Raw genomic sequence first — 15,205 nt, forward strand, 5'->3', positions numbered from 1 at the left:
CATTTATTGAAAGGAATCATCTGAGGATATTTCTAAACTATCAACCCAACTTTACTGAACGTCTTTACTGAATTTCATCACTTCATCAGTTACAAACATAAAATTAAACCTGTTAGCCCGCAGTATTTCGTACTGTGCAAAATTGTTGGTCAATTAGCATAAAACTAATTCAAATATAAATTTATCAATTCAACCTTCATAGGAACATCACAACTTAAAATTTGCAGCCAGCACAAACACTGTCACGTTCATAAAATGATACAAATGCGTGTCAAGAATTTAGCAGAGAATTGCAACTGCGAACTTTCTTCTTTCATTTCTTTCATTTAATTGGAAAGCATGATAATCAAAACACCCAATTTTCAGTAACTGGTTACGTTAATCACAAATAAACATAATGATTCTAACCAGCCTTTCTACGAGAAAATAAAAAAATTGGTCACGATAAATCAAGTGAATTGATTTTGCACTGAAGCTAAAGCTAAATTCTCCTGAACCTCTATTATTAATAACGCTAGAGAGTTTATGGTGTTGTAAGAATTTCTTCTTATAACGACAAAACAACTTGCTTTTTTAATGCATAAATTCACTTATGACCGACCGGTTTCGAAGATTAAAAAAAAAATTGTTTTATGTGAAACGGTTAAAAGCGATAAAGATCAATTGAAATATGTGCAGTAAATTTTCAATAAACGAAATGTTTGATTTATTCTACACTGCTGCCAGAGTGATCATATACAATGTTTCTTTGTTATAATTTTTTTTTAAGATAAAAGAGGTGAATTAAGTGTCCTATGCGGTGTTCCATTTAACAAGCCAGAAAAAAAATGATATAAAAAGATAAAGATTATTTTGATATTTGCAATGTAACCTTTTGTTGTACTTATATTTCACACCTCTAACCTCTGCATCTGCACACTAACTCTGTACGAAACGGTTGGTGTACAAGAAGTAACTTTTTTATCTTTGTCAACCCCAACAAATAAGAAAGCACACACACAATTCTTTTCTCATTGTTATGAGATTTCTAGACAAGATTTCATATGTTGTTTATGGTCGTTGAAACTGAAACTCTTATCGCCTAGAATCCATAAGATTGAGTCAGCTTGTTGATATTAGAAATAAACCACATCACATTCAACAGAAAAGAGCTTGAAAAATATTATAAATAAAAACTTTTCTCGTTAGACTTTTTTGTTGTTGTTGTTGTTGATAGTATACTACACACAATGGTGGATGTGTAGAGAAAAATACGAGCAATAAATATTAACACCACCAGGTTGTTCATTTGATAACCTTTTTTATCTCTATTTCAAACGATAAAATTTCCAAGCAATAATGAAAATGATCACCTTATACACGACATTCTTTATTGTCGATTTGTGTATTCGTCATAAAAAGGTGTAGTACTATATCATTCACCGATTCATTGATTCACCAATTATGTCACGTAATTTAAAATTCGCAAAAAAAAAATAACAAAGAAAGAAAGAATTAAACGAACACTATCGCTAATATATGTGCAAACAATTTTACATTATTAATTTTATCAACAAACTATGGCATTGGAATAATATACCGAATTCCGTTTTGACGGTTCGTCTACACATACACAACTAACCGCCACAACTAACCGCTGAAGATCATTTTCATTAGATTTTTGTTCAAACATAGCGTGTTATTTACCTTTCGCTACGTTCGCAGTCCATACTCCGATTTTTTATTTAATACCACAACAACTCTTCATTTGTTATTAACAAGACCTATTGCATACCTGTGTGTTGCAGAAGAGTTCAACTACATTACAAAAATTTATTTCTTTTTTTTATTTATAAAAACGATATGTGAGTATATACGTGTTTGATAGTAGTATTTCGAATACCTGTCGGTAAAAAACATATGTTTCGAATTCTTTTAGTCCAGGGAATTTGTGGTATGTACGCGATCGTGATGAACGAATTTTTATTGAGACGATCATCATCGAAGTGTAGGTGTAGGGATTGTGGACCATTATGTTCCCTCTCAGATTGTTAACTCTAAGAATTTCTTCATATTTTCTGCATTAGGTCCACCCTTTTGGGTGGGTCAGGTCCATTGACAAGGTCAGGTCAAGGTACTCCAACGCAATTCGACACGTCTATAAAAACGCTACGTCGTGTATAAAACGCCATAAAAGCACGGAAAAATTCAGAATCGGCAGAGGTGTACGACTGTGTGACACCATATCACCTAAGTTATTCACAACGATTCTGGAGAGTATTTTTAAGAAATTAGACTTGAGTGAAATGGGTATCAACATAAATGGGGAATACCTGAGTAATCTCTGTTTCGCAGATGACATCTCCCCGATGGCAGCTGATCTAGATCAGGCGCAAATTATGTTACAACAGTTGAATGAGGAGTCAAACAAAGTCGGTTTCAAGATGAATTTGTCGAAAACGAAAATCATGACAAACATTGACGATGACAGAGACATTAAAATTGGTGATACTGTCATTGAACGAGTCGACAGTTACGTGTACCTAGGTCACAAATTGAAGTTGGGTCTGGACAACCAAACTGCAGAAATAAAACGTAGAATTGGTCTTGTTCGTGTTCGGAAAACTCAGGCTAATTTTCAAAAGTAAAATGAACAATAGTCTGAAACGTAAAGTGTTCGATACGTGTGTCCTTCCTGTGCTCACATATGAAGCGGAAACGTTAACGTTAACAAAAGCTTCCGAAAAAAAACTAAGAGTGGAACAAAGAGCCATGGAACGGAGTATGCTTGGAATTACGCTCAGACAAATCAATGGATTCAACAACAAACAAAAGTCGTTGTGGAAAGAATAGCATCTTTAAAGTGGAGCTGGGCGGGACATATTGCAAGAAGGACGGACAAACGTTGGACCAAAAAGATCATGAACTGGAGACCACCTAAAAGAGAGATGGTATAATAGTATAAATCGAATTGCAGGCGCAAATTGGCAACAAGTGGCAAGGGATCTTCGGAATGGAAGAGAATTGGGGAGGCCCGCGTCCGGTAGTGGATAGAAACAGGCTGAAATAGATTTCTGTGATTATAGCAAAAATATCATAAAATGATCTTGCTCACAGGAGTCCTTTGTCGTGCATTGTCAAAAATTGTTCCTTACTTTTATTCCTACATTTTCGAACAAGCGGAGCTTACATTTTATTGTCTGCAAAAGGAAGCTGTAAAGAGTGAGTATTTTTTGCTGACCGCTTGAATAAAAATGAAACTCGGGTAAACATGGCCCTCGCTTCTCTCTCGTTCACACTCCTTCAAACTTTTTTTTTCTTAGAGACAAAAATTATTTAGGAATATCTTCGAACTTAACCTCAAGAACTAAATTCCTCGTCGACTAATAAAAGTTTTTGGCAATATATCAAGGGAATTTTTAAAGTGATGACTAAACCGGACCGCCAACAGTTTTTTGTTTTTGTTTTTAAATTTATCCCAGGATGAACTACAAGTTTAAAAAAGAAAGAAAGAAATTGCATTTCATCCGAACATTTTCTTGATTTCATTTGATTCGAGACAATGAATACAACGGAAGTCAAACTCATTAAAACGATGCTTTGTTAAATTCTGTGCATAATATTCCAAAAATTCATTTTTCAAAAATATTAACATCCAACAGAATCGCAATTTTAATGAATGAAAATAATTATTGAAGAATCTTCATATGAAATGCCACGATGAATGAAGAGATGCACTACAGATAATAGGATAAGCGAGCATGGTATGTATTTCATAAATGAATTTTGCGCTGAAATAACAAATGATTATTGTAATGTAACAAGGAAAAGGAATTCTAATTTCAAAATTAATTTAATAACAAAAAAAAAACACAGCAAGAAACTAAATGAAACATTGCAAAAGGAAATTTAATTAAAGTATGTTGAGCTCAACAGCTTTTACATTTTAATTTGCTTTCTGGTATAACCTTTAAATGCATATTTATGCAACTATTTCTAGTGATTATTAAGCATAATTCACACCGTAAGCGACATTATGAATTTTGAACTTTTGTTGGACATAATATATGTGGCAGAATAGAACAGGGAAAACATTATATCACCTCGTAAATTGTCTGATTATGTTAGGCACGACTCACGTCGAAGGTGGGAATGATAACAAAAAATACTTGACAGATACAAAATAGATCTACAGGGAACTATTTGTAACTAGGAAAAAGAAGTTGTCATTTATTTTCAAAATCAATTCAATAATTTACCAATTATTAACTATTTGTAAGAAAAACAAACTTAATCTTTAACCTGGCAAGCATATGATGATAATATATCGGGTCTATTACTACCGTCGATCAAAGTAAGTTTAATCTGTTGATTTCAAATCTTGTACTTCAATTTTTAGACCCGTACGAAGTACTGGGGTCTTATAGGTTTACGCATACGTTTGTAACACGTCGAATTGGACTCCCTGAGTAAGGGGAAACCTATTGTGGTTGTCCAGAGATGCCAAATCAGCAAGAAAAAAAATGTCCGTCTGTCCGTCCGTCCGTCTGTCTGCACGATAACTTGAGTAAAACGCATCCGATTTTGAAAATTCTTTTTTTCCCCGTTTGGTAATGTCAAAAGACAGGCTAAGTTCGAAGATGAGTGATTTTGGATCGACCCCTCCTGAGCTGGGGCCCAATAAGTGCTTTACGGTTTTTCGAAGATATCTCCGGACATTTAAACGCTATACTCGTAAATGATACATCGAATGAAAGATATTTACAATACCGATCGACAAAAAAAAAGTTTATGGAAATCGGATGACCGACTTGTGAGTTAGACCCCTTGGTGTGAAACACAGGGCGGCAAGCAGTTTTTGCTTGTAGGTCGGCCAAATTTGAACATATTTCGTTCGTTTTAGCTTTATTAGATAGGTATTGAACGTACCAATCAGGAAAAAAAAAGTTTATGAAATTATGTTCTCCCAGCGTGAGCTAGGTCTCTTGGAGTGAGCTCTTATCTGGCTACTCGGCCGTACAGTGAACGTGGAGTATTTTGTCAATATCTCGAGTAAATTTTGACCGAATTTCATGATTTTTTTTTGTTTGAAAGGTATTAACGAAAGTAAAGCGTCGGTACTATTTCCGGTCTCCTAACAAAATGGCTGCCGGCGGCCATATTGGATTTTAGTAAAATAGAAATATCTTGGGAAAAATGATACTTAGAGAGTTTCTGTTAACATGGAAATAATGTGTTAAGTGTGTGGGGTTTCAGGGATTCCATATATGGACATCTATATATACCTATATACAGCTATATTGAGCTATATATAGGCATATAGAGCTATATAATAGCATATTCCTCTGTGAAATGTTTATTTACAGTGAAATATAGGTAAATATAGCGGTATATAGCTGTTTAAATAGGAATTTATGAAATTTGACTTCGTACGGGGCTGTCTATATTGCCTCCGGCAATTTAATTGTATATGATAACAAGGCAAAGAGTGGATAATGTAAGTGATTTAAAAGGAAGAATAGTTTTTCAGCAGAGAAGAAAATGAAGTAAGAGAAATGAAGAGTTTCACATTAAAGGCTTTTGATACGAATAGGTGTTTCGTACGGGTCGGCGTTAGCTATGTTTTTAACATGCATTTTACAATATAAACGAGCATATTACCCAGATCTTGTCATTATTTTTGTCGTCGTTGTTGATAAGAGATGTCTACACCCGATATTGAATACACGGAAAATCCCAATATACGTGTGAGATCTATAAGTGGACTTAGCACCCCCATTTTTTGGCATATAGCTGTGGAATGCATATTGCGAAGACTGTAGTTAAAATAGCTGTGTAACTTATATTATAGCTGTGAGCCACATTTCAAATCCATCACGAGAAATACGAATTTTTTCCTAAACTTTCATGAATTTTGCGGTCACCCATCCAAGTACTAACCGCGCCGATTGATGCTATAACCCGAGAATCCGACCGTCACCTATGCTGCTGTTGTGCTTTAACACGTTCTTATTTGGAAGCGTTGCTACAACAATATAAATTCTGCAGCTATATTATGCGGCACACAGCCTCATTCAAGTGTGTAGTTTTTATATTTAGAATTTTTAGTTTGGTGAGTTGTCACTTGGAGAATGGTTTTAGGTTCTGAAAGAAAGTGAATTGAAACTGCGTGAAGAATCACCAATTCAATTATTTTCTGTGAAATGACGATTTTGATTTTTAGGAGCAATACTTGGCTAATTACTTAATTCGTTTCAAATGTAGTGAAATTTCTGATATTTTCATTCGTCTAAGGATTGTGACTATTAAAGAGGCGTTACCACTAACCTGATGATGAAACCTCATTATAATCAGTTAAGCTATTTTTGAACAGTTTTTGGTACGATTTTTCTTTATCCATTAACATTAATGTCAATTGAGCATCAGCACGGATGACTCGAATGTATGTAAAATGAGTGGTGAATCCCAGCTGTCTCAACTAAGTGCCTAAAAGTAGAACGGATTTCGACACACAAACTACGATAGTTCAATTTTTATGTACTTCTCAAAGAGAGGTATTTGCGTCCGAAAAAGTAACTCTCTCCAGCCGAAGTAGTATTTTTCGTTTCTCGGCTTCGCCTCGTTAAAGTAAACATTCGCCCCTTATTATTGACATTTTTTAACTTTCGGTTCCCACTACAAGCATGAAAAACTTGATACGTCACGCTATAGTGAACGGTCCTTGTGACGTAAATAACTAATTTTTTTAATAAAGTTTTACTTTTGTCGCCGAGTTAAGAAAACTACTATTTAGTTGATTAACTGTTTTTAGTTTACCCCGGATTGCATTTAATTTTATCTGAATAAAATAACTCGTTGTCACATTCTAAATGGAAACACTTTTAGTAACTTTTGACTTTTTCTTTATTCCAACCAACTGTAGTGGTATAAAATCCAGATTGTGTGAACTTGCGCGATGATACAATTAATTGTCAGATTCATGTATAGTCTTTAAAGGAAAATCCATATTACATTTGAAATAATGGAAAAGATGAATTTTATATTTACAATTGGATTAACTTTAAATACAAGTAAATTTCAATAAATCTCTAACAGAAAGATAGTATGAAAGTTTAATTGTTTAAAATCCATTAATATCTCAACAGTCCAATAACTGTACCAAGTTTTTCAGAAATTTTAGAGCTGCAATATTATTGCTTTTAAATTTATATCGTTAAGCGCTAAGCTCTTGCCAGACAATCATTTATTTATTAAAATTTATTTTGAGTAATTTTCACACTTATACAAGAGCACAAGTCAGATTAATATTTCGTATGTTTCCCATTGTCTGTGTAGTGGAGAGGAAATATATAAAGCTTGTACTTGAAAGGTAATAGAAGATCAGATTTTGTGTGATACTTGGAATGGTATAATGTTTAGTGACGACAAAAGTAAGCGTTAAATTCTGACTATTGCGGTCTTTTGTAGTATGGTATGAAGTAAAAGATTTTGTTTCGATCTGTCGAAGAAATACATATAAAGAAGCATCATATTGTTGTCGATAATAATATTGGGTCCGTGAAAGGTTATGTGGCTATGTACATTGAAGGGACAATTATGGTCGCAATTATGGCCCTAACCAGTTTTGCGAGGTTGGTATGCAATTAATATATGCAGGTAATTGAAACCTTAACTGAATTGCTAATCTACATCGTCAGTTATCAGCAAAAATAAATTGTGAGACTGATTAGAGGGTCCATATGTAGCAAAATATAGCTTAACAAAAATGAAGTAGAAGCTTTCAATTGCCGAAATTAGTCAGATCGAATGAAGTAGTAAATTCAACGAAAAGTAATTTACTGATAGAATGGGAATAAAATACTACACCAAAAACTCGAAAGATTTTACATTAGACGAGGTTAGTATCACAAACACGCAATTTCATTTTACAATGCCCTTCTCAGCTCACACATACACCTCGAATTTTATACATCGTTTTTTGAAGCTAGTCATTTGAAAGACTATTATAAATTTCGCTATAATGTTCCAGATAGCTAAAAAGCCAAAAAGTATGCAGAAAAGATGCATTCAAACTTTGCACGGTTGCTCACAAATTAAGTCAACCGTCAACGTTTTGATACACTTTTCGTATTACAATCGATTCAATGATAAAGATTTCAAATATTTTTGGCTTTAATCACAGCATTGTTGCTAATGGAATGTTTAAAAACTTCTATGTGTTGGGTCATTGTAGGCATTTTAACAGTTGAACTAAGAAATTAACTTTCGGCATTTTTGGTTTCAAAGAAATGATCACGGTAAATTTAAAATTTAAATTAAAAAGTGACACACTTTTGAGTTTTCTGAAATAAGTGAGGAAAGTGAGTTAGATGCATCCCTGAGTGAAGTGAATGTTTAATAAACTATACTAAATCGAAAATCTGTATTAATCAGAGTTTACTTTTTTTAGTTGACATCAATATAATATGCTTGTTGTTCTGATAAATCTAAAAAAAAACTGATAAAATATGCTTGTTGTTTGTGACGGTCCTAGCAGACTCTAGGAGCATTTCGAACGAGATGGTCGGAACCGGTAATAATTGCCTCTTTATTGATTTTTCATTTTCCAGTCACTTTTTGACATTTCAGTTCAATATCCTGAAACACCATGGTGTGGACCAGGAACGAGCGCCAATTCATATAACGACTTAGAATATTTAAAGCGGATGAATGCTGCAGGACCCATGACGTAGATTATGTTATTTTAAATGCGTTCAGATTGGAAAGAAGTAGTTAAGTTCTAGTTCTACAGTCCTGATAAGTGGTTCAAACAAATTGTAGCGCAGCAAGAGCAAATATGTTGCATCGACGAGCCACAAATCTTAGTGCCGATCTATTATTCGCGGCCGGAAAACTTTCTGTCTGACTATGTTGCCACCGATCAACTACCCGCCACCGAGCAACGGTATGTGGTTCTAACACGATAAGCCTCAATCTCCACCGGCGACCCTACGTCTAACTAATGTTTATAAACAGTTAGTCATATATCTTATCGGCAGCAACGACAAAATGAAGAAGTGAATTTATAATTATTTTATGATTGAGGGTCCTTCGCATAATGTGGTCTTGTATAACAAAATTCTCAAAACATTATTAAAAATGTACATGTTGTTGTATTATTCATACAGCTATAATGAGCTATATACCAATGTACTTAAAGCTTTTGAAATCCTTTATTCTTTAAATACTTAAATACAACAACTAACAAAAATGTTAAACTCTAAACCCAGCGTATAGTACGAACGAATCCCACAGCACATTGATTCGAATAATATCCCTTTCAATTGAAAAAAGTATCGTTTGATTTTTCATTCGATATGGATATGTAAAATGCTTTTTGACGATTTTATTTCATTTGTACAATATTTGAAAAGTTCATGAACCAAAAAGCTGAAGGGAAACGCAAACTTTGTCAATAGAAAACGTTATAGCTTATACAGGCTATATAGAAATTTAGCGTTGACTATATACTGAAGCATACGTACATACACACATTATACACCATTTTCATCGCTTTCTACATATTGAAGAGCACAAAATGTATATAAATGGGTTTATTTCCGCTGATCTGTGAAAAACTTGCGAATACATTTCCTGTCCAACTTCCCACTTTAAGTGAAATAAGTGAAATATTTATTTGATTCTATTCAGAGGAGTATATCATCATGTCACCATGTTGTATTGAAATGTTTTGTTTGAGGGATAAATAATATTTGGTTGGTAGTACCTATATACCTACTAAATACATGGTCATGCTGAATCAAATTAATTTGTTCTACTACAAAATAACTTGCATTGATGTGTAAAGCGTTGTTGGCTATGATTAGGTATGCTGTGTGTGCTAGTTTAGCAATAACACACGGTAAGCTGAGTCCATTGAATAGAATGTTGGATGTAATTTCTCCAATTAATTATAAATTTCAGAAAGTCAAGTTGATTATCGTGAAATTTGTGCGAAGAGGCTTAACTGTTCTAATATGTTATACACTTGTATAGCATATGACAAAAAATGCAACGAATAATCGGTTATCGGTTCGGGTATCAATTTATTAGCGAATACTAACAGCTCGGATGGAATTAAAAACCAACGTTATCGTCACATGAACCACATAAATTATTCTGAAAATTGCACTTTACATTCATTATTTATCGTTGCAGAATTATATAAACTGAATCTATATTCGAAAACGTGGGGACATTCTGTTCATCCTCTTCTTTTCACCGTATGGCTATTGTGCGCAATTAATTTTCTCCTCAAGTGGAGAAATGAAAGGGGAAATGGCAAACGAGAAATCCGTCTCTATTCTCCCACAAAAGAAGAAAACACTTTCAATATTTAGTACTCAGCCCGACATTGTTGGATAAGCATGTATGTTGGTAGAGGCACTTATCGTCATTTTAATACCTTCAAATATTAAATCAACCGATCGATTCAATGCTTCGAAATTCCTGTTCATACTTTCAAAGTTTATTACGTTATCGACATTTAACCATTCGCTTTGCATTTTGTAAACTATCTTTATAATGATTTCTAATATGAAAAGTTACAACTTTGATATTTAATACACCCTCATGCAAACCACACACACCGCACATTAAGTGAATTTTCCGTAATCGTAACGCATTGCAACACTGAGACCGGGATTCCAATATATAAGTTGGGTTCTAAGTTCAATTTTGCCTGAAATTGTATTAAAAGTTTTTCGAACATTTCCTTAATCATGTTACATTTCATGGCATTTTAGCATGGAAACTACTACTGTCGGGAATTTGGTGAACTTATTTTGTGTTTTAATGTTATCACGTTAGGGTATTTTACTTGATTAAAAGATGTTTATGCGGGTCTATCCATCCCAACGTCCACATAATCTGGATAATTATTTAAGAAAATTATTATTTGTTTCACTTAAAAAAGTTTTTTATGAAAGAGCTTAACTCTAGTATAGTAAATATTAATTGCACACTTTGCCAATGTCAATGAATAATTTTGAATCAACGTTTTGATCATGACGGTGGCAGATACATAGGTACTAAATTTCTGAGCAATTCGGTTACTTGTTGACAGGTTTATTGTTTCTAAGTTATAATACCCTGTTTCAAACGACCAACGGTAAATATTAAGTATGTTTTAATTGGAAGGAACTCTTTTCATATAACGATTTCTGTAATTGAACTACGAGCTTTCCTCGACAATATATGAATGTATTAGAAATAATTTACTCAAACGAAATCTTTAAAAAAATCTGTCAATATCTAAAAAGGTAGATTCTCTAAACTGATTTTTTCAGACTTGTATTTTCCTTAGGATCACCTGATGCTTAACGTTTCGAAAACACTAGTCTTCGGCAACCAAAACAGCTTTGTTCAAACCAATGAAGTAAAAGATTCTACAAGAATCTCCAAATTTGTATGAAATTTTTTAATGGCTTGTTCGACGTTCGAGTCCCAGCAATTATGAAAGGTAAGTAGCGGGTAAATGAACACTTTGAATGTAAAAGTTTCATACGATCACAAACGCGGCATATGAGATATCAATGGAAAGCTTGGATAACGTACGTAAGTAACCGATCGATTTAGACCAATTCCAAAACAAAACAGACAGTCACGGCTAGTTCAAAGTTCCCGAAATTTCCCGAGAACGTTAATAACGTTGAAAAAACTCGAAATTTTGTTTTTAAATCTAAAATTGAACTCTTGTAACAAGAGTCTTGTTTACAGCAGAGGAGCCGACTTTTTATCAGCTCGTATGGGGCAAAATTTTGGTAAACAAAAGAAATACGTAAAACCGTATAGGGCAATGTATAGGGCGACCGGAAGTCGTATGGGGCATCTGCCCCATACGCCGTATAGAACTCAGCGCCCCCGGTTTACAGAGGCTATACTTTACAATGTCTACTATCCACTACAGTCGAAACAACAGCTGTGGCTAGAATTCTCTTATACTACAGAATATATAATAAAATTGATGAAGGAAAACATTTTGTATTTACCACCAAGTAAACAATTGAAGTAGCAGATTCGATTCATTGTACTACTGTTATGCTTCATATCTTTGAAAGGTGAAAATCACCGACCAGGAAAAATTCATCCACCTGCGGTTTATCTGTCTCTGTTTTCGTATTTATTTGAAAAGACAAACTGCACTTTATACATCTAGAACAAAATGTTTGAATTGATTGTTGCTAAATTCACTTGAAACACTGCCCATTCGCGTACTTTATGACAAAACATAAAATTTCCATTTTTTATTCTTTGTATAGCATATCGTCGAAGTACATTCAGCCCGTTTTATTATTATTGTTGGTACAATGTGCACAGCATACACGGAAATTCACACAAAATGAAGTATCTGTTTAATGTTTCATTTTGTTGTTCGATAGAACGCTCATCGCTCTAGCAATACAATAAAGTATTCGCTTTTTTTGTTGTATCTTCTCGGAGCCCGTAAATAAATCCACCACATATCAACCAGTTTTATTGTTTCGGTGTTTGATTTCAATAAATATTGTATTTGTTGGGTTTGGATACTGATGGAGAAAACAATCACTTATTCTAGAAGATTTACGATGGTTTTTTATTTCGCATGCAACAAGAAGAACGGGATTTTTTTCCTATGCGTATGCCTCTTGTGTACATATGGTAGGTTACTTTATTGCATGTTAAGTATATTTACTCTTACTTCCGAGACTGAGGTCGTAAAAAAAAGCAGAAACAATTTTCCTTATCGTTATTTTTTAATAAACACATCGCGGGACATATTTTATTCTCTCACACAACACATACATTACATCGACGGGTATATATGTAGGATATGTAGGATATGTATATAACATAGCAGCATTGATGTCGACTATGTAGGAAGGAGTTACATTAACGAAATGATAAATATTATGACACGCGGATAAACAGGAAAAGATTTTCTTTATTTTTTTCATTCTTGTTTTTATTTTTCTCCAATATATTTAGAGATCATTCTCTTTCGGCTGATTCATGCAATAAATTACTTGTGTGTAAACATGATGGGAGTACAAAAAAAAATTGGAAATAAAATATGAAAAATATATTAGACTAACATAATGTCGCGCCGTATACAATGGTTGGCTATGGCTATACATTATTTAGAAAGAATAATTTTTTAAAGGTAAGGTCTACTCCCATTGAAAGGTTATAATGTGAAAAGCTTTTAGCTGAAGCTTTGTGTTCGAGGATACCCCGTAGAGATTTTTCGTGGGGTTGACGAAAAAGAAATTTATTAATTTAATGCTTATATTGGCGTGACCATAAATGTAAGAAAACTTTTTTTTTCAACAAACATTGTATTACTGGCTGTTTTTTATATAATGTATTTTTTTTGGGAAAATTTCATTTGGAAATGAATAATGGAGTGCAATTACCTGTAACTCTCCCATATTCTTTAGAAAGTCTAAAAATTGATATAAATTTTTAATGTTCTTATTTTGTAAAACAATTTAATGGAAATTGTTATTTCTTTCTCATTTTCTTTAGCGAAATTTATATGATTGACGTCAGAGCAAAAAAAATTATAGCTCGTATCCATAAAAAAGCGAGAAAGAAATTGAGTTTCGTTGAAAAAAAAAATCTTCTCGATTTGATAACTGATCCATAAGCACAATAATAGTTATTTATCTACCAAGTTTCGTTTTTTGCACTAGATGTTACATTGTGTCTTCGTATAAGATATATATTAGATACAAAGTTTTTCTAAAATCTATTACAGAGGGAGCTGCGGGCTGCGGGAGTTTTTTATCCTGGAGTACCAAAAACGTCACATTTCACATTCACTCACCAAATTTAGTACCAAGAGAGCAACATTCTCCCCTACTCTTTTCTCTCAATTTTCATTCCCACTTATGTCATTTTCGATCCTATGTTTATTATTTCCCAGATGAGTCAAAGACTTGCACGCGAATGTATTTTTTTTTAGTGTTTTGTTACAATGCATTCATAAGGATTGCTTTCGGCATATATACTAGCTACAATGTGTTGTTCAGTTTTGTTGTTATCCCAACAAAAATCTCTTCGAGAAAAGTGTGACGCAGTCTTTGAAATACAATTTCTAAAATGAATGATATCGCTAGAGTTGACGCTTTCAGCTTCGTTACGCAAAAATTAAATTTTACACCCAATTAGTTCAAACAAGCTGGCTTAGGTTTTCTCATCATCTGCCAAATAATTTTTACAAAAAAAAATTTTGACTGGAAACAACCAAAATTTTACCAAAAAAATCTGCGTCGCATGTGGCAGATAAATTTTCTTGCTGGTCTGTTCCTGAACATATGCCACTTTGCGACGCAGATTTTTTTGGTAAAATTTTGGTTGTTTCCAGTCAAAATTTTTTTTTGTAAAAATTATTTGGCAGATGATGAGAAAACCTAAGCCAGCTTGTTTGAACTAATTGGGTGTAAAATTTAATTTTTGCGTAACGAAGCTGAAAGCGTCAACTCTAGCGATATCATTCATTTTAGAAATTGTATTTCAAAGACTGCGTCACACTTTTCTCGAAGAGATTTTTGTTGGGATATCAGTCGTTTTAGAAGTTTTAGAACACTGCTTTTTAAATTTGAAAATTTGACGAAATTCGAAAATTTGACGAAAATCGAAAATTTGACGAAATTCGAAAATTTGACGAAAATCGAAAATTTGACGAAAATCGAAAATTTGACGAAATTCGAAAATTTGACGAAATTGGAAAATTTGACAAAATTCGAAAATTTGACGAAATTCGAAAATTTGACGAAAATCGAAAATTTGACGAAATTCGAAAATTCGACGAAATTCGAAAATTTGACGAAAATCGACAATTTGACGAAAATCGAAAATTTGACGAAAATCGAAAATTTGACGAAATTTGAAAATTTGACGAAATTTGAGAATTTGACGAAATTTGGAAATTTGACGAAATTTGAAAATTTGACGAAATTTGAAAATTTGACGAAATTCGAAAATTTGACGAAATTTAACGAAAATCGAAAATTTGACGAAATTCGAAAATTTGACGAAGAAAGTAATTCTCTATCTGCCACCATTCAAGAAATATATCCAAAACCCCAATTGACCCACCCATTTCCAACTTTCGACATTTTTCGCAAATGCCCTTCTTTTCTACTCGTAAAACTCTGAGACTTTGCCGAAGAAAGTAACTCTCTATCTGCCACCATTCAAGAAA

The 15,205-nt window shown here is 33.3% G+C and overlaps 1 protein-coding gene across 14 annotated transcripts in view; it reads right to left on the reverse strand.

Moving 5' to 3' along the window:
* LOC119081072 (probable serine/threonine-protein kinase DDB_G0278845) overlaps window positions 1-1,618 on the reverse strand; it is a 31,754-nt gene extending 30,136 nt beyond the window's left edge. For 6 of the 14 annotated variants that reach the window (XM_037189812.1, XM_037189811.1, XM_037189808.1 and 3 more), the window contains exon 1: window positions 1,353-1,616. The gene's annotated coding sequence lies outside the window, so the exon portion shown is untranslated. Of the gene's footprint in view, window positions 1-1,352 lie in introns of all 14 variants that reach the window. The other 8 variants (XM_037189798.1, XM_037189803.1, XM_037189800.1 and 5 more) reach the window with 3 other exon arrangements.
* Between the last annotated feature and the right edge of the window lie 13,587 nt (window positions 1,619-15,205).

This window comes from Bradysia coprophila, unplaced genomic scaffold (assembly GCF_014529535.1).
Source record: "Bradysia coprophila strain Holo2 unplaced genomic scaffold, BU_Bcop_v1 contig_350, whole genome shotgun sequence".
In the NCBI taxonomy this organism is placed as follows: domain Eukaryota; kingdom Metazoa; phylum Arthropoda; class Insecta; order Diptera; family Sciaridae; genus Bradysia; species Bradysia coprophila.